Raw genomic sequence first — 22,662 nt, 5'->3', positions numbered from 1 at the left:
AGAAAGCCAGCGAGGATACTTCACAAGCGAGGTGTGTTTGAGGAGTTTATGTTGGAACTGAAGCTTTGATGAATTACTTGTATAATGCTACTGACAGGAAGATGTCAAAGTTGGTGGATAACAACAGAGAAAATAATGAGAGTTACCATTCCAGAATGCCAAAGCACACCAACAATGCATTTCTCCAAGAGAATAGTAAGCAAATGCATTTCTTTGGGTTAAATTCATTTGCCAAGGCAGACTTAGAAAGAAAGCTGGCCAAGGTGGAACTGCTGCTGTAAAGAACATGCAGATTATACTTCCAATAATGACTCAGGCTTTCAAACTTCCAGTGAGCACAGGATCCTGCAATTAAACAGTTGCACTTTCTCTGTCTTTTTGATCTTCCCCATCTCTCTGGGTTGAGAATCTAGATGGAAAAACACAGTGAAGAATGAAGTACATAGAACCTTGGTTCAGGAATTTTAATTATTTCCCAAACACATATTGTGTTTTGATCGTTCCTCAAAAACACTACTGAGACAAATTTCATTATTTGGTTTGCTTTGGAATATTACCTCTTCTTATTGTAACTGAGATGCTTACGCCTTCTTTGACATCAGGTTCTTATAAGGCCTTCTGTAAACTTTGATTCAACAGTTTGAGGCTATCTGCAGGATCCCTCATTCCCTCACTCATTTTAGTGGTCTGGAATCACAGACATTCTGCCACATTCCACATTATATAGAAAGCTGCAGGGAAGAACCAGACAGGGTGTCCTCATCTTTATGAGTAAAACAGCTTTCTCTATTACTTGCCCTGCTATCAACATAGTCTACCCGCTACCACTATAGCCATCACCCGAGACAGAATCTGTAGCCAAATGTCCTCATCCTTCCAGAACAAGCTGTCCTACTGTCCTGGAGGGAAGGCAGTGTCAATATGGGTCTGAGCAGATAGTTAAATTGCCCCTCAGAGATGGTCTGGTATCTGTGGTTTTGACACATCTTTTTTCCTTCTGTTTTTTTTTTTTTCTCCTTAATTCATCAGAGTAAAAAATTATTCCTGAAGAACACATTTTAATATATACATGTAATACATTTACACTATATAAAAAATATATTTCTACAGGCTGTAAATCTATGTTTTCACTTGCATTTTGTGAACGTTAATGAGGTTAATACTCTTAAGAACAGGAATAAGAAATATTAGGTAGGCTTCGAATATCATATACTATTGGAAACTAACTGCATGTGAGGAGAGAATTATATTTTTTGAGGTTCGGATTTGGGCAAAGCAAGGTCTGAATGATTGTATTTCCCTAGATATTTCAACACGAAGTTGCTGTGACATATAAGAAGACTAGAAATTGTTTTGTGAGCATAATATGTAAATAACCATAACAGCAATAACAGTGATTATTTTGTACTATCACAAATAATATTGTACTATATGTTAAGATGTTTTTAACATGCATTATTTCATTTAATTTTCACAACTCTTAAGATTAAGTATTATTTTGTTAATACACATTTTATAGGCTTAAAAAAACGTTAAGTGATTTGCCAAAGTCACACAGTGTTGAAACTTAAAGTAAAGATATATCATCATAGAGCCTCATTAAATATCCCTTAACATCTACATTTCGCGATTTGTTGCTTGGTCAATGGCCCAGGGAAGGATTATTCACACACAAGTACTTCCAGATGCTGTGAGGAATTGCAGAGGGTGCCAGGCATGCATTGCTTTGGGTTCAGTGGGTTCTTTTTCTTTGCTCAGAAGGTCATTTATACCCTGAGGTTCATGTATCTACAACTGAGGGCATATTAACAGAACAGCTAAAATCCTGACAGTAAAATTGATGGTAAAAGCTTAATTTTGCATTTTGGCAGTGTTTTAAATTCCTTTTTATTCAATTTAGTTTCACTTTGTTTTCTTTGAACGTTTTTGGCTACATTTACTGCTCTATACTGAGAGGCTTGCTGATTATAGCTTCACGCCTTTCCTCAATTTGCACCAAAATATTGTAGTTAAATTCCTGAGGTGCATTGAAATTTTGGATATTAATATGCCTACATTATTTCCAAGTTAAGTTTGTTTTTCCTGGTTTTAGAAGGCCTACAAAAATGGTAGTACCATTTACTGAAAAATGTTCAGCAAGTCCTCCTAACTCTGTTTAAAGGTTGCTTCTGAAAAGCAGAAAGTCCTTCACTGGGTCATATTTGAATCCACACACTCATCACAAGTTTTGGATCCAGCCCAGGGTTGTTAAGATTCTTTTCCTTTTTTAAAAAAAAAATTAATTAATTAATTAATTTTTATTTTTTGGTTGCCTTGGGTCTTAGTTGCAGCTTGCGGTCTCTTTGTCATGGTGCTTGGGTTTCTCTCTAGTTGTGGCGCTTAGGCTTCTCTCTAGTTGTGGTGTGTGGGTTTTTTCTCTCTCTAGTTGTGGCACACAGGCTCCAGGGCACATGGGCTCTGTAGTTGTGGTGTGCGGGCTCCAGAGCACGTGGGCTCTGTGCTTTGCAGCACGCAGGCTCTCTAGTTGAGGCACGTGGGCTTAGCTGCCCCGTGGCATGTCGGAACGTAATTCCCCGACCAGGGATCGAACCTGCGTCCCCTGCGTTGGAAGGCAGATTCTTTACCACTGAACCACAGGGGAGTCCCAAGGTTCTTTTCCTTGACTGGCACAAAGTGTTGATTAAAGTTCTGTTTGGCTTCCACTCAATGGTTGGCCAGCTTCCAGCAGCAGTATTCCTAGTCTATCTGTATGACGACATTTAAAATATCATGTACTAGAGATGATACATATAATATCTAGAAGGTATTTTTAAGGAAGAAGGTCTTCCCACGTGAGCTATGCAACTACTTGCTATAGCTCAGGGTTTTTTCCTCCTCAGGCAGTTCCCTCACCTTTTCTTAGCCAGAGCTCATTTTACTTACTTATTTTAACATAATACATTATATTTATTAGCTGTTTTGTTTATCGGTTCTTTCACTAATTTGTGATTTTGTTTCTTCCACTAGTCCTCATTTCTTGAAGCCATAGTCAGGATCTGGCCCAAAAGAGGTATATAATAAATATCAGCTGAATAATAGAAGTATTTTTTCTAACTTTATTGAGGAATAATTGACAAAATATAATATATTTAAAGAGTACAATGTAATGATTTTACACACACATATGTGCAATACTTTGTGGAATAATTACCAAGATCAAGATAATTAATACATCCATCACCTCACATAGTTAACTTTTTTGTGTGTGTTGTGAGAACACTGAAGATCTACTCAAGCAACTTTCAAGTATATGATTTTGTATTATTAACTGCAGTCACCAAAGTTTGTACTTCTTGACCTATATCTCCCCATTTCTCTCTCCCCCCAACCACTGGCAATCACCATTCTATTCCCTGTTTCTATGAAATTAACTTTTATTTTCTTTTAGGTTCCACACAGAAGTGATACCGTACATTATTTGTCTTTCTCTCTGGCTTACATTACTTAGCAGAATGCCCTTCAGTTTCATCCACATTGTTGCAAGTGGCAGAATTTCCTTTTTTTCTGTGGTTGAATAATATTCCATTGTGTGTGTATGTGTATATATATGTATATATATTTATATAATTTTTTGTTATATTCACTAGTTTGTTTTATTTTTTTTAGGTTCTACATATGTGATAATATTTAGTATTTGTCTTTCTCTGTCTCACTTATTTCACTAAGCATAATATCCTCCAGGTCCATCCATGTTGCTGCAAGTGGCATTATTTCATTCTTTTTATGGCTGAGTAATATTCCATTGTATATGTATACCACATCTTCTTTATCCATTCATCTGTCGATGGACACTTAGGTTTCTTCCATGTCTTGGCTATGGTAAATAATGCTGCTATGAACACTGGGGTGCATGTATCTTTTCAAATTAGTGCTTTTGTTTTCTTCCAATATTTGCCCAGGAGTGGAATTGCTTGATTATATGGTAGTTCTAGTTTTAATTTTCTGAGGACCCTCCATACTGTTTTCCAAAGTGGCTGCACCAATTTTTTTCCTACCAAAAGTGTACCAGGGTTCTGTTTTCTCCACATCCTCACCAATATTTGTCATTTGTGGTCTTTTTTTTTTTAAGTTTCTTTTTATTTATTTATATGTATATATATTTTTGGCTGCATTGGGTCTTCATTGCTACATGCAAGCTTCCTCTAGTTGTGGAGAGTGGGAGCTACTTTTTGTTGTGGTGCGCGGACTTCTCATTGTGGTGGCTTCTTGTTGCGAAGCATGGGCTCTAGGCATGAGAGCTTCAGTAGTTGCAGCACACAGGCTTAGTAGTGGCAGTATATGGGCCCTCGAGTGTGCAGGGTTCAGTAGTTGCAGTGCGTGGGCTCAGTAGTTCTGGCTCGCGGGCTCTAGAGCACAGGCTCAGTAGTTGTAACACACGGGCTTTGTTGCTCTGCAGCATGTGGGATCTTCCCTGACAAGGGACCAAACCCATGTCCCCTGCATTGGCAGGTGGATTCTTAACCACTGTGCTACCAGGGAAGTCCCTGTTTGTGGTCTTTTTGATGATAGCCATTCTGACAGGTTTGAGGTGATAGCTCATTGTGGTTTTGATTTGCATTTCTATGATGACTAGCAATGTTGAGCATCTTTTCCTGTGCCCATTGGCCATCTGTATGTCTTCTTTGGAAAATGTCTATTCAGGTCTTCTACCTAGTTTTTAATCAGCTTGTTGATATTGAGTTGTAATGAGCTGTTTATATATATTGGATATTAACCCCTTATAAGTCATATCATTTGAAAATATTTTCTCCCATTCAGTAGGTTGTCTTTTTGTTTTGTTGATGGTTTCCTTTGCTGTGCAGAAAATCCCATTTGTTTAATTTTGCTTTTGTTTCTTTTGCCTTAGGAGATACATCCAAAAAAATATTGCTGTGATTTATGTCAAAGAGTATGCTGCCTATGTTTTCATATAGGAGTTTTATGGTTTCTGTTCCTTAATCCATTTTGAGCTTATTTTTGTATATTGTGTGAGAAATTATTCTAATTTCATTCTTTTACATGTAGCTGTCCAGTTTTCCCAGCACCACTGATTGAAGAGACTTTGTCTTCTCCATTGTATATTCTTGCACTCCTTTGTCTTAGATTAATTGATGATGAGTGATTGGGTTTATTTCTGAGCTCTCTATTCTGTTCCATTGATATATGTGTCTGGTTTTGTGCCAGTACCATACTGTTTTGATTAGTGTAGCTTTGTAGCATAGTCAGGGAGCATGATTCTTCCACCTCCTTTATTCTTTCTCAAGATTGTTTTGACTATTCAGGGTCTATTGTGTTTCCATACAAATTTTAAAATTATTTGTTCTAGTTCTGTGAAAACTGTCATGGGTATTTTGATAGGGGTTACATTGGATCTGTAGATTGCCTTGGGTGGTATGGTCATTTTAACATTAATTCTTCCAATCCATGAACACAGTATATCTTTCCATCTGTTGTGTCATCTTTAATCTCTTTCATCAGTGTCTTCTAGTTTTCCAAATACAGGTCTTTTACCTTCTTAAATTTATTCCCAGGTTTTTTTTTTTTTTGGTTTTTTTTTTTGACATGGTGTTAAATGGGATTGTTTCCTTAATTTCTCTTTATGATATCTTGTTTTCAGTGTATAGAAATGCAACAGATTTCTGTATATTAATTTTGTATCCTGCAACTTTACTGAATTCATTAGTGACCTCTAGTAGTTTTTTGGTGGAGTCTCTAGGATTTTCTATGTATAGTATCATGTCATCTGCAAACAGTGATAGTTTTACTTCTTCCTTTCCAATCTGGATTTCTTTTATTTCTTTTTCTTGTCTGATTGCTGGGGCTAGGATTTCCAATACTATGTTGAATAAAAGTGGTGAGGTGAGCATCCTTGTCTTATGCCTGATCTTAGAGGGAATGCTTTCAGCTTTTCACCAATGATTATGATGTTAGCTGTGGGCTTATCATATATGGCCTTTATCATATTGAGGTGTGTTCTTTCTGTACCTACTTTGTTGAGAGTTTTTTTTTTAATCATAAATGGATGTTGAATTTTGTCAAAAACCTTTTCTGCATCCATTGAGATGATTATATGGTTTTTATTCTTCAATTTGTTAATGTGGTGTATCATATTGATTGATTTGTGGTTATTGAACCATTCTTACATCCCTGGGATAAATCCCACTTGATCATGGTGTATGATCCTTTAATGTATTGTTGGGTTTGTTTTGCTAATATTTTGTTTTGGATTTTTGCATTTATGTTCATCAGTGATATTCGTTTGTAATTTTCTTTTTTTTTTTTTTTTGTGAATCTTTGTCTGGCTTTGGTATCAGGCTGATAATGGCCTTTTAGAATGGGTTTGAAGCATTTCTTCCTCTGCAAGTTTTGGAGTAGTTTCAGAGGATAGGTGTTAACTCTGCTCTAAAGAATGTTTGGTAAAATTCACCTGTGAAGCCATCTGGTCCTGGACTTTTGTTTGTTGGGATATTTTTGGTTGCTGATTCAATTTTATTACTGGTAATTGGTCTGTTAATATTTTCTATTTCTTCCTGGTTTAGTCTTGGGAGACTGTACATTTATAGAAATTGGACCATTTCTTCTAGATTGTCCATTTTATTGACATATAGTTGTTCATAGTAGTCTCTTAAGATCCTTTGTATTTCTGTGGTGTCGGTTGCGACTTCTCCTTATTCATCTCTGATTTTATTGATTTGGGCCCTCTCTTTTTTTCTTGATGAGTCTGTCTAAGGGCTGATAAATTTTGTTTATCTTTTCAAAGAACCAACTCTTAGTTTCATTGATCTTTTCTCTCTTTTTTTTTTTTTTTAGTCTCGATTTCATTTATTTCTGCTCTGATCTTTATGATTTCTTTTCTTCTAACTTTGGTGGTTTTTTTTTTTTGTTGTTGTTGTTGTTCTTTTTCTAGTTCCTTTAGGTGTGAAATTAGGTTGTTTATTTGAGATTTTTCTTGTTTCCTGAGGTAAGCTTGTATTGCTATAAACTTCCCTCTTAAAAATGCTTTTGCTGAGTACCATAGATTTTGGATCATAGTGTTTTTGTTTTCATTTGTCTGTAGGTATTTTTTTGATTTCTACTTTGATTTCTTTAGTGATCCATTGGTTGTTTAATAGCATATTGTTTAGCCTCCATGTGTTTGTGGTTTTTTTGCAGTTTTTTTCTTGTAGTTGATCTCTAGTCTCATAGTGTTGTGGTCAGAAAAGATGCTTGATATACTTAAAGTTACTGGGGCTTTTTGTATGTCCTAGCATGTGATCTATCCTGAAGAATATTGCAGGTGCACTTGAAAAGAATGTGTATTCTGCTGCTTTTGGATGTATGTGTGTGTGTGTGTGTGTGTATATATATATATATAGTTGTTGAATAATATTTCTGTGTTTCTCTGTGTGTGTATATGTGATATATATTTATCACATTTTCTTTATCCATTCATCCACTGAAGGCCATTTAGGTTATTTCCATATCTTGCCTGTTGTGAATAATGCTGCAATAAACATGGGAGTACAGATATCTCTTCAAGATATGGAATTTATTGATAGAAATATTTTTATAAATCCAATGTTGGCAAGAATGTGAGAAAATGAATGCTCTTATATTCTTCTGGTGGGAGTGTATATAGGCATGAACTTTATGGAGGGAAACTGACAGTGTGTGACAAAGTCCTTAACAGCTTACTCAAAAATTGTAGGGATTTATCCCATGAAAATCATCAGATATTTGATCAAAGATTGTGGATCTTTGACACAAGACATTCATCACATTATGTATAATAGTTAAAAATTAAAAGCAACCAAAACGTCTGATATAGGATAACATGCAATTATTAAAAGTGATATTTTTGAAGATATTTAATAGAATATTAATGGTATTAGTAAAATAAAAACTATGCATATAATTGGATAATTTTGAATTTGTGAAAAAAATCACATATACACACATGTATTATTTGAAGAAAGTTGAGAACGAACACAGTGAAATGTTTAGAGAATTTATCTCTGGGTGGAAATAGTATGTGTGATATTAATGCTTTTTTTTTTTAATATGTTCACTATTCCCTCCAAAATTGTTTGCAATGAGTATATAATTTTTCCTGATTAGTTAAATGTGTTATATTAAAAAATAGCTTTGTAAGAATAGTAATCTAATATTACTTTGTAGAAAATATTTCTTCCGGTCCCATTGAACTTTGAATAATGATATGTATAAATTAGAAAGCCAAGATGGGATTTTAAAATTGCTTTGAACTATTTGTTGGCCACTAAACAGTAGAACATCAAACAGAACAAGCATGTCTCTAAAAGCATAGTAAAGTCCATGCGTCTTCCTTGTCTCTTTCAGCAGTGTAAGATAATTATATTTATGATTACAAGCAATTGTTTCATTAAAATATCAGCCAGCTCTATATTCTTGAATAAATCAAAATCTTCAACATGAAGAAAGGTTGGTTTAATCAAGTTATGCATCATATAGACATTGATCCTGCAGGGGCTGAACATCTGTCTATACCAGGTTCTGGTAGTTTTCATGAAAAGTAGGTCTGTTTGCAGCAATATGTGATTCATTTAAGGAAATGTGGTATTTTTAGACATGCCCTCATGGACTATGTGAATGACATTTTTGGTGCTGTTGGTGCATAACCTGTTGGAGCAGCCCTGAATGCTTAGGAATTTCATTGTCAGACCTGAAATGGACAATAAAGTTAAGGTCATGAGGACAGGTTTTTTAAAAAATAAATTTATTTATTTATTTATGGCTGTGTTGGGTCTTTGTTGCTGCATGTGGGCTTTCTCTAGTTGTGGCGAGCGGGGGCTACTCTTCATTGTGGTGCGCAGGCTTCTCATTGTGGTGGCTTCTCTTGTTGTGGAGCAAGGGCTCTAGGCACGTGGGCTCTAGAGTGCAGGCTCAGTAGTTGTGGCGCAGGGGATTAGTTGCTCCGTGGCATGTGGGATCTTCCCGGATCAAGGCTTGAACCCATGTTGCCTGCACTGGCAGGTGGATTCTTAACCACTGTGCCACCAGGGAAGTCCATGAGGACAGTTTTTTTTTTTTTAAAAAAAAGGGAATTCCCTAGGGGTCCAGTGGTTAGGAGTTCATGCTTCCACTGCCAGGGGAACTGATCCCACAAGCCATGTGGCACGGCCAAAAAAAAAAAAACAAGGACAAACAAAAAAAACCCCATGTAACTGAAAATGGCTACAAATGAGTTAGAAACATCTTTAGATTATCAATGAAAGAAGACATCACTTAAATTTTGGTTATGATACTGAAGGATAGAGAGATGTATAATTGTATGAATAAATGTATACTGTTAAAAGTTAGCATTTTTTTCATTTACATTAAATTCACTGTTTCTACATTAAGATGTAATTGATTGCATTTTAGGATGAAAAACATGGTAATTGCTGGCATTTAATCGTTAGAATACTATTTCTTCATTTTGCAAGGGAGTAAGCAGAGCTTCAGAAATGTTGATTAACTTGTTGGAGGTCTCACAGCTCCTAAGCCAAGGTACTAATTCATCTTGGTCTGCGAGCTATGGGCTTACCCTATAAACACTACAACGCTTTGAGGGCACTTGACTCTTTCAAGGGCACAGAATTAGCTTCTTTTTTTTAATTTGTGACATGTGGGATCTTTTAGTTGCCGTATGTGGCATCTAGTTCCCTGACCAGGGATTGAACCTGGGCCCCCTGCATTGGGATCGTGAGTCTTTACCACTGGTCCACCAGGGAAGTCTCCATATTGGCTCTTCAAAGAGGCCTGTATCTCCAAGGATGAGCTCAAGGCAGAGGTCGCCCAGGGCAAGTCCCTGGGTGGGGAAAGCAGTGATAATAACCTCAATTCTGCCACCTGTGACTGTGAGAAATTTTCCAGGGAAAAGTTGGGTCAGATTTTCTGGTTTGGTTGAGTCAACAGAGTTAACCGTAATAGGTGCAAAGCGTAGCTCACTTCAGTTCCATGTTTGGAGCCTGGCCTCCCAGTAAGGGCCTTTCCACCCATGAAGGCAGAGCTTGCCAGATCATTAAGCCTTCAGCGGGGAAGGAACTTATCTAGTGTTTTTGAGTTAACTGTGTTCCTTGGGTCAGTGGTGCTGAACTATTTGGACTTAGATTTTGTGTATTAGAGACACAGAGTTTTCCTGGCAACACTTGAAAAACATATTAAGACTTTGCCGCTTCTCTATTCACGTGTTCACCAGTAGAACACACTGTAGTTCTGTGGCCTAAGAAGGGTAACTGTGTACACGGTATTTCTCACAATAATCCCCCCTTTGCTCACTTCTTGCTGTTTTTCTGCCAGCCTAACTTGCCGGGGATTCTCTGCTAGCTTTCTTTTTTTTTTTTAATTTTATTTTATATTGGAACATAGTTGATTAACAATGTTGTGTTAGTTTCAGGTGTACAGCAAAGTGATTCAGTTATACATAGACATGTATTTATTCTTTTTCAAATTCTTTTTCCCATTTAGGTTATTAAAGAATATTGAGCAGCATTCCCTGTGCTATAGAGTAGGTCCTTGTTGGTTATCTGTTTTGTTTGTTTGTTTTTTGTTTTGTTTTTTATTCAAACGGAAAGTCACAAAAATTATAAACATCCTCATCAGTTCACTCAGTCCCGTGTGATTAATTATCTTTTCATCTTGATTTTTGTTAGCACTTTTATGAGTTCATCAGTTTTCCATCAGAGTTCTGAAAATGCTTCTTCATTCAGTTCAGCAGTATAGTCAGTTACCAGAAACCTGTACTTGTCAGAGTCTTTTCCATGAATCCCTTGAAGATGAAACTCTTTTATAGGAACATATTTGCAAAAGCATCAGAGTACACCCAGAACTGTCTGTAAATGACAAAAGACTTAAAAATGACCACGGTTAAAGATTTGATGAAAGTTCTTAATAATGCAATTGACAAGGAAATTTAGTTATTTCTGAGATATACATTTTAAAGTAATAACTAAAATTATGACTTATAACATTATACAAGAACATATAAGATTTTTAGAAATTTCATGTAATGTCTGAAACATTTATATTAACATATTTCCATACAAATAACCCAAAGAAAGTTTAGTATTAGTTGTTTTGTTTGGTTTTTTTTTTATATACAGCAGGTTCTTATTAGTCATCAGTTTTATACACATCAGTGTATACATGTCAATCCCAATCACCCAATTCAGCACACCACCATCCCCACCCCACTGTGCTTTTCCCCGCTTAGTGTCCATACATCTGTTCACTACATCTGTGTCTCAACTTCTACCCTGCAAACCGGCTCATCTGTACCATTCTTCTAGGTTCCACATACATGCATTAATATACGATATTTATTTTTCTCTTTCTGACTTACTTCACTCTGTATGACTGTCTCTAGATCTGTCCACGTCTCAACAAATGACTCAATTTTGTTCTTTTTTATGGCTGAATAATATTCCATTGTATGTATGTACCACAACTTCTTTATCCATTCGTCTGTCGATGGGCATTTAAGTTGCCTCCATGACCTGGCTGTTGTAAATAGTGCTGCAATGAATATTGGGGTGCACGTGTCTTTTTGAATTATGTTTTCTTCTGGGTATATGCCCAGTAGTGGGACTGCTGGATCATATGGTAATTCTATTTTTAGTTTTTTAAGGAACCTCCATACTGTTCTCCATAGTGGCTGTATCAATTTACATTCCCACCAACACTGCAAGAGGGTTCCCTTTTCTCCACACCCTCTCCAGCATTTGTTGTTTGTAGATTTTCTGATGATGCCCATACTAACTGGTGTGACGTGATACCTCATTGTAGTTTTGATTTGCATTTCTCTAATAATTAGTGATGTTGAGCAGCTTTTCATGTGCTTCTTGGCCATCCATATGTCTTCTTTGGAGAAATGTCTATTTACGTCTTCTGCCCATTTTTGGATTGGGTTGTTTGTTTCTTTAATATTGAGCTGCATGAGCTGTTTATATATTTTGGAGATTAATCCTTTGTATGTTGATTCGTTTGCAGATATTTTCTCCCATTCTGAAGGTTGCCTTTTCGTCTTCTCTATAGTTTCCTTTGCTGTGCAAAAGCTTTGAAGTTTCATTAGGTCCCATTTGGTTTTTTTGTTTTTATTTCCATTACTCTAGGAGGTGGATCAAAAAAGATCTTGCTGTGATTTATGTCAAAGAGTGTTCTTCCTATGTTTTCCTCTAAGAGTTTTATAGTGTCTGGTCTTACATCTAGGTCTCGAATCCACTTTGAGTTTATTTTTGTGTATGGTGTTAGGGAGTGTTCTAATTTCATTCTTTTGCATGTAGCTGTCTAGTTTTCCCAGCACCACTTATTGAAGAGACTGTCTTTTCTTCATTGTATATCCTTGCCTCCTTTTTCATATATTAGTTGACCATAGGTGCATGGGTTTATCTCTGGGATTTCTATCTTGTTCCATTGATCTATGTTTCTGTTTTTGTGCCAGTACCATATTGTCTTGATTACTGTAGCTTTGTAGTATAGTCTGAAGTCAGGGAGTCTGATTCCTCCAGCTCCGTTTCTTCCCCTCAAGACTGCTTTGGCTATTCGGGGTCTTTTGTGTCTCCATACAAATTTTAAGATGATTTGTTCTAGTAAAAAATGTAAAAATTACCAATGGCCGTAAAAAATGCCATTGGTAATTTGATAGGGATTGCATTGAATCTCTAGATTGCTTTGGGTAGTATAGTCATTTTCACAATGTTGATTCTTCCAATCCAAGAACATGGTATATCTCTCCATCTGTTGGTATCATCTTTAATTTCTTTCATCAGTGTCTTATAGTTTTTTGCATACAGGTCTTTTGTCACCCTAGGTAGTTTTATTCCTAGGTATGTTATTCTTTTTGTTGCAGTGGTAAATGGGAGTGTTTCCTTAATTTCTCTTTCAGATTTTTCATCATTAGTGTATAGGAATGTAAGAGATTTCTGTGCGTTAATTTTGTATCCTGCAACTTTACCAAATTAATTGATTAGCTCTAGTAGTTTTCTGGTGGCATTTTTAGGATTCTCTATGTATAGTATCATGTCATCTGCAAACAGTGACAGTTTTACTTCTTCTTTTCCAATTTGTGTTTGTTTAATTTTTCTTTCTTCTCTGATTGCTGTGGCTAGGACTTCCAAAACTATGTTGAATAATAGTGGCTAGAGTGGAAATCCTAGTCTTGTTCCTGGTCTTAGAGGAAATGCTTTCAGTCTTTCACCATTGACAATGATGTTTGCTGTGGGTTTGTCATGTATGGCCTTTATTATGTTGAGGTCTTTATTATGTTCCCTCTATGCCCACTTTCTGGAGAGTTTTTATCATAAATGTGTGTTGAATTTTCTCAAAAGCTTTTTCTGAATCTACTGAGATGATCATATGGTTTTTATTCTTCAATTTGTTAATATGGTGTATTACATTGATTGCTTTGTGTATATTGAAGAATCCTTGCATCCCTGGGATAAATTCCACTTGATCGTGGTGTATGATCCTTTTAATATGTTGTTGGATTCTGTTTGCTAGTATTTTGTTGAGGAATTTTGCATCTATGTTCATCAGTGATATTGGTCTGTAATTTTATCTTTTTGTAGTGTCTTTGTCTGGGTTTGGTATCAGGCTGATGGTGGCCTCATAGAATGAGTTTGGGAGTGTTCCTTCCTCTGCAATTTTTTGGAAGAGTTTGAGAAGGATGGGTGTTAGCTCTTCTCTAAATGTTTGATTGAATTCACCTGTAGACTTTTGTTTGTTGGAAGATTTTTAATCCCAGTTTCAATTTCATTACGTGTGATTTGTCTGTTCATATTTTCTGTTTCTTCCTGGTTCAGTCTTGGAAGGTTATACCTTTCTAAGAATTTGTCCATTTCTTCCAGGTTGTCCATTTTATTGGCATAGAGTTTGTTGTAGTAGTCTCTTAGGATGCTTTGTATTTCTGCAGTGTCTGTTGTAACTTCTCCTTTTTCATTTCTAATTTTATTGATTTGAGTTGTCTCCCTCTTTTTCTTGATGAGTCTGGCTAATGGTTTATCAATTTTGTTGATCTTCTCAAAGAACCAGCTTTTAGTTTTATTGATCTTTCCTATTGTTTTCTTTGTTTCTATTTAATTTATTTCTGCTCTGATCTTTATGATTTCTTTCCTTCTGCTAACTTTGGGTTTTGCTTGTTCTTCTTTCTCTAGTTTCTTTAGGTGTAAAGTTAGATTGTTTATTTGAGATTTTTCTTGTTTCTTGAGGTAGGCTTGTATAGCTATAAACTTCCCTCTTAGAACTGCTTTTGCTGCATCCCATAGGTTTTGGATCATCGTGTTTTCATTGTCATTTGTCTCTAGGTATTTTTTGATTTCCTCTTTGATTTCTTCAGTGATCTCTTGGTTATTTAGTAACGTATTTTTTAGCTTCCATGGGTTTGTGTTTTTTACTTTTTTCCCCCTGTAATGCATTTCTAATCTCATAGCGTTGTGGTCAGAAAAGATGCTTAATATGATTTCAATTTTCTTAAATTTACTGAGGCTTGATTTGTGACCCAAGATGTGATCTATCCTGGAGAATGTTCTGTGTGCACTTGAGAAGAAAGTGTAATCTGCTATTTTTGGATGGAAAGTCCTATAAATATCAATTAAATCTATCTGGTCTACTGTGTCATTTAAAGCTTCTGTTTCCTTATTTATTTTCATTTTGGATGATCTGTCCATTGGTGTAAGTGAGGTGTTAAAGTCTCCCACTATTATTGCGTTACTGTTGATTTCCTCTTTTATAGCTGTTAGCAGTTGCCTTATGTATTGAGGTGCTCCTCTGTTGGGTGCATATATATTTATAATTGTTATATCTTCTTCTTGGATTGATCCCTTGATCATTATGTAGTGTCCTTCCTTGTCTCTTGTAACATTCTTTATTTTAAAGTCTATTTTATCTGATATGAGTATAGCTATTCCAGCTTTCTTTTGATTTCCGTTTTCTCTGCTAGCTTTCTGCCCTTCTGACTTCCAGTGCCAGGTGCTGTGTGTGCACAGGGCTCTGCTCCTCCTGCATGGGAGGCCAAGGTGCTTCTCTGCTAAGGCTACCTGAAGAGGTCCAGGGACATTCAGATCAAGAAGCAAGCCAGCCAGTGTCCTCCATGCAGCACAGCTGAGCACTCTGGTTAGAGCATGGGTCTGTGTGATCTCACTTAAGAGTTAAAAATCCAGTGAAAAGAGGTATTGGTACTCCTTCCTCTTCCTTCTCACCAAATAGATGTATTAGTAGGACAGGAAACATGCTAGTGAAAAATTACCACTTTGGGTGACATCAAGAGTGTTTTCCCTTAGATCAGCTTGGTGCTTTGTGACCACCTAGAGGAGTGTGATAGGGTGGGTACGAGGGAGGGAGATGCAAGGGGGAAGAGGTATGGGGACATATGTATATGTATAACTGATTCACTTTGTTATAAAGCAGAAACTAACACACCATTGTAAAGCAATTATACTCTAATAAAGATGTTAAAAAAAAAAGAGTGTTTTTCCTTAGTTTGTGAAATCCATGTTTCCAGAAATAAGGCTTGTTTTTTGGTCAGTAATGCTTAGAAATAGCTGAATGAATCAAACCTGCATTGTTTCTTCTTTATTTAAAAGCTTACCTTGGCAATGACCAGTTTGAGTATGATCACAATGGTGCAAAGGAAAATTAACACCTGTTTTACCTTGAAAGAGCTCCAACATATAGGTCCTACCATATTATGTGGTTCCCATTGCTTAGAGACATCAAAAATTAATGATTCATTTGTGGATTATTTCCTGGTTGTTAGGAAACTATCTTGGAGGCATTTTTAAAAATAATATATTCAGGGGAAAAATTTGGCTGTTGTATGCTATCTACTAATAAGAAAAGGATGATAGATTAAACAAGAGTTACTTTCCCAGGGTAACCATTAAATATGTATGTAGGACACAGCAAATAAGCACAATAAGAATGAGTTTTGGCAAGTTAACAGCACAATTTATCTTTAAAGTGCTGTATAAAAACAAGCTAATTAATCCTCTCATCCTCTGTATGATAAAGTGAAAAAAATTGTTACCCTTCCTTTTTTGTTGTTCATCAACCTAGTTTTATTTGAATAATTTTTAGTTTGAATGTGTTTTTGATCCTACTTGATGTCTTCCTCAGTGATAGATTTATTGCTGCCCTCCTGGGAGACCCATCTGATGATGTGACACTCCCAAAGAAAAGATTAAGTCAAACAAAACTGGCTAGCCACTGCTTGAGAGCTCATTTATAACTTTCTGAAGTTGTAAATGAAGTGGAGCTTCACAGAGGCCCGTGGCTCCAGACAAGTAGACAAATTCCTACCATACATTTCTCCCTGGGGGGAAAGGTAAAAGTTAAGATTTTTACCTACAAGTGACTGCCATGATTGCACTAAACCATCGAGCATCATCCTGCTGACAGCCTGCCTTATATTTACAGAAACTGACTTTGTGGCCAGTTTCTCAACTTACCAACTTTATCAACTTTTTCTCCCAGTATTATTGAGATATAACTGACATATAACATTGTATTAGTTTAAGTTATACAACATGATGGTTTGATATATGTGTATATTATAAATGAGTAAGGGTTAGTTAACATCCATTACCTCACATTTCTTCTTGTGATGAGAACTTTTAAGATTTACTCTCTTAACAGCTTTCAAATGTGCAGTATTGTTAACAGTAGTCACCATGCTGTACCTTACATCTCCAGGACTCTTTTATAACTGGAGGTTTGTACCTTTTGACTACCTTCATTCATATCTACCCCCTCTCCAACCCCTGGCCTTTGGCAACCATGGTAACCACCAATCTCTTCTCTGTTGCTATTATTCATTTTTTTTTTTTTTAGATTCAACATGTAGCTGAGATCGTATAGTGTTTGTCTTTATCTGTCTGACTTATTTCACTTAGTATAATGACCTCAATGTCCATCCATGTTGTTGCGAATAGCAGAATTTCATTCTTTGTAATGGCTGCATAATATTCCTGTGTGTGTGTGTGTGTGTGTGTGTGTGTGTGTATCACATTTTCTTTATCCATTCATCTGTCAGTGGACACTTTGTTCACATCTTGGCTACTGTAAATAATGCTGCAATGAACATTGGAGGGCAGAAGTGGCATTGTTGGATCATATATATGGTGGTCCTATTTTAAATTGTTTTCATTTTTGGTAACTTTTCATTTTCATATAATTTTAAATATACCTGGAAAAGTTGCAATGATATTATAAAGAATTCCTCTAGATTCTCTACTTCGATTGTGCCAACTGTTTCGATTTTACCCCATTTGCTTTATCATATTCTCCTCTCTCTCTCTCTCTCTCTCCTTTTTTTTTTTTGAATGTGAAAAATGGAAAAATATAACGTGATTTTCTCAGAATTCTGAGTATATAAGTGCTCAATATTTAAAAGATTGGTATATACTTAAAATAATATTATTGGGGTTTTTCTTCCTTTATTTTTTAAAATTAATTTTTATTGGAATATATTTGATTTACAATGTTGTGTTAGTCTCTGCTGTACAGCAAAGTGAATCAGTTATACATATACATACATCCACTCTTTTTTAGATTCTGTTCCCATGTAGGTCATTACAGAATATTGAGTAGAGTTCCCTGTGCTATACAGTAGGTTCTTATTAGTTATCTATTTTATATATAGTAGTGTGTATATATCAATGAAATCACTATCTCAAAGAGATATCTGCACTCCCATGTTCATTGCAGCATTATTTACAATAGCCAAGACATGTGAACAACCAAAGTGTCCACTGACAGATGAATGGATAAAGAAAATGTGATATACATTTGTGTATATGTCAATCCTAATCTCCCAATTTATCCCTCCCCCCTTTTCCCCTTGGTAACCATAATATTGGTTTGTTTGAAAGACAAGACAGTAACAGCAGTAATATTTAATAGAGCCAAATATCTCAAGAATAAAAAACATATTTTGCATTTGAAGTAAATCTCTTACATTTAGAGCTAGCTCTGCCACACAGTAGGTATTCAAGTATTCAGTGAATAAATGATTATAAATTATTTAAAAGCATAAGTATTCCAAAACTGTTTATATTTCTTCTTCTTAATATACTTTATTTCTGCAACAAGGAGATGGATGGGAGTAACCTTTTTTCTGTAATTTAGAACATGAGTGTTTAACCTTTCAAACTTGCTTAATAATACAAACCACAGGCAAGAAGTTATCTTTACATTAGTGAATTAAAACATTGTGTTTTTTAACTTCTGCTTAAGCTTAATACTGCAAAAAGTCATCACATTCACAACTGTGGTAAGTCTTTCTTTTCTTTTTCTTTATTTTTGGCCACACTGCGCAGCACTTGGGATCTTAGTTCCCCCACCAGGGATAAAACCTATGTCCCCTGCAGTGGAAGCACAGAGTCCTAACCACTGGACCGCCAGGGAATTCCCACCTGTGGTAAGTCTTAACTTAATTTCTGCCGGTTTGGATTTGGAATCAGGGAATGCACTTATCTTTAAGAAAGAAGAATATCATGACATAAACAGTTTAAAATCTTAAAAGAAATCTGAAAGTATCTGAATCAGAAGAATTCCTTTGTCATTATTTCATCATTTTTGGTAAGAAAATGGGATGGGGTTACTTGTGTCAATGTCTTTTTTGAGAGGAATCTGTTATCAGTTGGATTGTAGAAATACTTTTTTGGGTCAAGGCACCTGTTTGGCATTCCACTTTCCTTCCAAGTAGAGCACAGTTAATTTTTATTAATAAAATTTTATCGTCAACATAATTTACCTATATTGTCCTAAGAAATTAAAGTATCATTAGATGAATATTCTAATTATGTCTGTGTGGTCAGGTTCTAGAAGACGCTGTGTTATTTGTGGTGGAGACACCTGTGGTGATTATTTTTATGTGTCAACTTGACTGGGCCATGGGGTGCCCAGACATTTGGCCAAACACTATTCTGAGTGTGTTTATGAGGATGCTTCTGGAGAGACTAACATCTGAACTGGTAGATTGAGTAAAGCAGATTGGCTTCCCTAATGTTGGGGGACCTCGTCCAATCGAAGACCTGCATAGAACAAAAAAGCTGAATAAGAGGGAAATTTACTTCCTGATTATCCAGCTGGGACACTGGTCTCCTCCTGCCCTTAAGTGGAATTTACACCATCAGCTCTTCTGGTTCTCAGGCCTTCAAACTTAGACTGGAACTACACCATTGGTTCTTTTGGGTCTCCAGCCTTGCTGACTGCAGAACTTGGGACTTGTCAGTCTCCATAATTGTGTGAGCCAATTCCTATCATAAACCTCTCTCTCACTTTCTGGTATCTAGAACCAATAGCCTATTGATTTGTTTTCTCTGCAGAACACAGACTAGCAAAACATCCTTTAGGGTACCTGCCCACTTCACAGTCACCCTCTTCCTTGGTATCTGCCTTCCAACCTGCGTTGATCGGTTTTATAACCATTTTATCCTATTTGACTCTGTCTTCCAGTCACAGTTGAGTAGTCCAGAGGTGGACATCTGGCTCCAAGTGGACCTTTCAGATTATTTATCTCAAGAATTTGAAATTGGGCCTGAGAAAGAGGGAGAAAGCATAGTTTCCTACTTGGCCAGCAAGTAACATTTAGACTTGGGAGCTGTGGGTGACTGTTTTGTCATGTGGGTGAGAAGCAGAGAAAGCTAGTCTGAAAAGAGAATAGAAATTGTCACTGGTGGAAAACAAAGAAGGGGCTCCTGACCCACTTCTCATTCCTGTTTCCATTACTTCCTCAAGCCTGGATGCTTCTTGCCTTTGGTTTCTTGTAATACCCCGTTTCATACCCCTTCCTCTCCACCATGTATTTTATTTTTTACGTATGTTGGCTGACGTTGGTGTCTGTACTTGCATCAGTAGCCTAACTAATACATTGGCCAGGCTCATTTTTACTTCTTCTATTTGTTTGTTAACTAAAGCCAATGAGAAAATCAAAGGAAAGGTAGGGGGGAAACCTGTTATGGTGTAGCTCACTGAGGAGCAGCCACAAAACAGTCAGTTCTAGTTGGAAGCCAACATTATCATGAAGTATCCTAAAGTGAAGCATCAATTTCTGTATTAAGAAAATACTGCACAAGCCAGTAGTATAACTTAACTTATTTTTGAAATGTTGATTTGATACTGTCAGAAGAGACTACACTTGTACTGCAAGAATGAGTTTTTTCTGCAAATTATTTGGCATTGTGAATTCAGGGTTAAGGTTTTGTTTCTTCTTTGTTAGAGTTTTGATCATTATTTGTGAACATGTATATGAAATCCTTCTAAGGTATTATGAGAACATTGCAAAATTCATTGTGAGAAGTACCTGCAGTACTCGCCTTGGGGTTAAATAAGATACGTGCTCCATACCTGGCACATAGTAAGGTCTCCGTAAATGTTAACTGTTATTTTCAGATTTAGAAGAAAACAGTTTAAGTGTTCATTTATTTATCTATCTTTTCAGTCCCACGTGATTCTTCCCACACACAATTTAGGCAGTATTTATTTTTGCTCTGCACCTATCTGCATGGAAGAGTACCATAATGGACATGAAGTAAAACACGGGGGCTTCTTGTCAACATCTAAACCAAGGCATTCCTGCTGCAGAATCTCCAGAGAGGGCTGTTGAAGGTGAAGACGTAACATAATTCAGTTTAATAGCAAAATGAGAGGAGGATTTTGCTGTACAGCTCCAACAACAACCTAGAACAGCAGGGCCCTCAGGTGCTGTACTTAGTCCTTGTCAGCTCCTCCTTCTGCCCATTCATTATCGATGGTTATGATGAAGCTGCCAAAGAGAGGAAGGAAGGGAAAAGGCGGGTAGAATTCTTATTAAGGTATTCCTGTTTCTGCCAAATCACTACTTGGTTATGTAGAGCAACACATCTATCTGGAGACCTTTTTAAAAAATGTGAACATTGCCTTATAATGAATACTAAATAAAACCCCTAGGTCCAGATTAATTTTTAATGAGCAGCAGTTGTGTTCTGCATGTAATAATATTCAAATTAATACATAATTAAAGTCGAGTTGTACAGAATAGTTCACTTGAGAATTGAGTAGCGGAGAACAAAATTGAACATCTCCAAAGGCGGCCCACAGCTCTGTCTCCAGATTTTTCAGGCACGAAGAGAAATCAGTGTTTCCTTGAGGCAAATTCACACTTCCCAGAGGCATTAGAGATTGTTGAGAACTTTGACCAGGGCTAAAACCTTCCATGTTACTTCATAGGAGGTGGTACTGGACACTAATTAGGACAAAATTGGCATATGTCACAGCCTTGCCCAGAGCTCTGTCACCTTCACAATGACTTTTCTTCTATAATTTCACTGGCTAATGATTTTCACCTTTCTTAAGGCAGGTTGTTGTGTCAAACCTTGTCACTTGGAAAAAGTAAGTAAGCAGTGCTGCCAATCAACGTAGCTTTAAATATAACTTGAACTTATTATATTGAAGATATTATAATGGAAAAATGGACATCTCCAAAATGACAGGGAAATACACTGGGAGTCCAATTACTTGCCCCGCAGCTCTACTGCAGGTGCTTTAATGAAAGTCCAAGTGGTTGTTTTGGAGAGGGCACCTCTCTGTGGGGAGAGAGCAGCTATGGATTTCACCTGGAAAGTGCCTTAGTGAATAGCTGTTGCTTTTTTTAAACCCAGCATCAATCTCTCCTTCCTCTTCCATATGCTCCCCAATTTCCTTGGGGGTACCACGTCTCCCACACTCTCAGTTCATGTACTTCAAATGAGGTTGACCTCATCCTTGGCTCCAAGAGTGGGCTTGTGACTCAGAGGGTCACATCCACCTGGCCACTGTGATTGGTTTAGGAATGAGCATGTGACTCAAATTGGAACAGAGGCACTAAAACTCGGTTCTAGAATTTTAGGAAACTGCTGGGAGAGAAACCTTCTCTTTTTTTTTTGCGGACTTGGAACTGAGAAGAGGTAGACCTGGAACTGGGAACTGTGCTAAGGCACAGGCCTTCCAGAGAAAGAAGCCAACATACAGGAAAACAGTTGCTGAAAAGGGATGGGCAGCTTTCTATAACATTGTTCAAATACATAGACTCAGCTGTGCCTGGAATTGCTCTACACCGGACTTTTCACTTACATGAACTGATAAATTCCCTTTTTTGCTTACTCTTGTTTGAGTTTGATTTTCTGCTATTGCAACTCAGAAAGTATTGACGAATATGAGACTCTTAGAAGTCTGTGCCTTTTCTCTAGTGTTATCTTAATAGAATTCAGGACACCTCCCCTGCCAAGTTTGTGTGGTTGTTGCTGGTATTTGGGTGTTGCAACACTTAATTTGATCTTTGGAATCTCTCTAGGCTCCTACCTTGAAGGGTAACCCATAAGGCCCAGGAAAGTGAGGAGGAGAGGGAACTAGGAGGAGGAAAAGCTGGAAAAGTTAGTGATCCAGCTGTCCCACTTTTCTACAGAGCCCACTTAGAGAAGATTCCTCCAGGGCAAAGCCTCTCAAACTTTAAGGGGGTATATAAATTACCTGAGGATCTTGTTAAAAAGGCAGACTATGATTCACTAGTTCTAGGATGGGGTACGTGATTCTTCATTTCTAACAAGATTCTAGGATGCTACTGGTCCAAGGACCACACTCTGAGTTGCAAGGCCCTGGCATGGTCTCTGTCTTCACACTTAATCTCTGCAT

The 22,662-nt window shown here is 36.7% G+C and overlaps 1 long non-coding RNA gene across 1 annotated transcript in view; it reads left to right on the top strand.

Annotated features, from left to right (window-relative positions):
• The window catches only part of LOC132426700 (uncharacterized), a 174,113-nt gene that overhangs the window by 70,197 nt on the left and 81,254 nt on the right, over positions 1–22,662 (top strand). The window contains exon 3 of the long non-coding RNA XR_009519758.1: positions 18,330–18,430. This is a non-coding gene — a long non-coding RNA (uncharacterized lncRNA). The remainder of the gene's footprint in view (positions 1–18,329; positions 18,431–22,662) is intronic.

Source organism: Delphinus delphis, chromosome 6, assembly GCF_949987515.2.
Source record: "Delphinus delphis chromosome 6, mDelDel1.2, whole genome shotgun sequence".
Taxonomy (NCBI): domain Eukaryota; kingdom Metazoa; phylum Chordata; class Mammalia; order Artiodactyla; family Delphinidae; genus Delphinus; species Delphinus delphis.
The sequence above is the reverse complement of the archived record's forward strand: the minus strand, read 5'-3'. Positions and strand labels throughout refer to the sequence as shown.